Raw genomic sequence first — 1,578 nt, forward strand, 5'->3', positions numbered from 1 at the left:
CTAATATACAAGTGCAGCTGGGGGCCCGTCCACACCCCCGACACTGCGTGCCCGTTGTATGTGACCCCCAGCCGGTGGTGGAGGCATCCGTGTAAACCACAGCATGCCTGGAGACCTTTTCTAGGGGCACTCCTGCCCGGAGGAACATAAGGTCTGACCACGGCGTGAAGGTTTGGTGACAGGCCGGTGTAACTTGGACCCGGTGAGTTCCGCGCTGCCACGCCCACCTCGGGACTCTGTCATGAAGCCAGTGCTGGAGCGGTCTCATATGAAGCTGCCCCAGCGGTGTAACTGCCGCTGCAGCTGCCATATGCCCCAGGAGCCTCTGAAATAGTTTCAGTGGGACCGCTGTCCTGCTCTTGAACGAATTCAAGCTGGTCAGCACCGAACGCGCACGATCCTCTGTGAGGCGTGCCGAGATAGTTGAGGATGCGAACACCCTGCTCTCTAAGGGGAACAAGAGCCCCCTCCGCAACTTTCGTGAAGACAGGGAGACAGGGACAGCCCGAAGGGCAGGACCTTGTACTGGAATGCACGTCCCTCGAACGCGAACCGCAGAAATGGTCTGTGGCGCAGAAGGATCGACACATGAAAGTACGCGTCCTTCAGGTCGATCGCTGCAAACCAATCTCGGGGGAACCGCAGAAATGGTCTGTGGTGCGGAAGGATCGACACATGAAAGTACCCGTCCTTCAGGTCGATCGCTGCAAACCAATCTCGGGATGGATGCACCTGAAAATGCGCTTCTGCGTCAACATCTTGAATGGTAACCGGTGCTGGGCCCGGTTCAAGACATGCAGGTCCGAGATTGGCCATAACTCACTGCCTTTCTTGGGTACAATGAAGTAGGGGCTGTAAAACCCCGTATTCATATCGGCTGGAGGGACCGGCTCTATCGCATCCTTCGCCAGTAGGACTGCGATCTCCGCACACAAGACAGGAGCTGTCGTGAAGCGGATTCCACTGAACTTGGGGGGACGCCGGGTGTACTGAATCGCATAGCCGAGGCTGATGGTCCACAGAAGCCAGTGCAAGCGGGACCAATGGAACCCCCGCCGTACCCGCGGTGGGGCAGCGAGGTGGAATGCAGGGACCCAACTAGGATGGCTTGTGAGCAGACCAAAGAGGGGTCTGAGTGTGCGGTGCAGCACTTACCTGGTTCCACAGCGCAAGGTCAGTGGCGGTTCTGAGCTCTTTCAGAACTTCCGGATCGTGACCACCCTCGTGCAGGTCCTTTAGTGCCTTGGCCTGGTGCACCTGCAGTAACTCCATAGCGTGTAAGGCGGAAGCAGCTTTCCCGCAAGCTGTATAAGCACTGCCGGTCAGACCAGACGAATGCCTACAGGCCCGGGAAGGGAGCAACGGGTCTCCCCCCCAGGAGGCAGCGGTCTTAGAACACAACTGCATCACTACCGACCGGGGGGATTGCTGAATACCCCTTCGCTGCACCACCGTCGAGGGTGGTGAGGGAGGAGGAGCCCGCCAGCCGGTTTCTGCCAGTAAAAGGTGCCGTCCACGACCTGGAGAGCTCGTCATGCACTTCCGGGAAGAAAGGAACCGGGGTGGGGTGCTGAGAAC

Source organism: Sinocyclocheilus anshuiensis, unplaced genomic scaffold (assembly GCF_001515605.1).
Source record: "Sinocyclocheilus anshuiensis isolate Anshui unplaced genomic scaffold, SAMN03320099.WGS_v1.1 scaffold3681, whole genome shotgun sequence".
Taxonomy (NCBI): Eukaryota; Metazoa; Chordata; class Actinopteri; order Cypriniformes; family Cyprinidae; genus Sinocyclocheilus; species Sinocyclocheilus anshuiensis.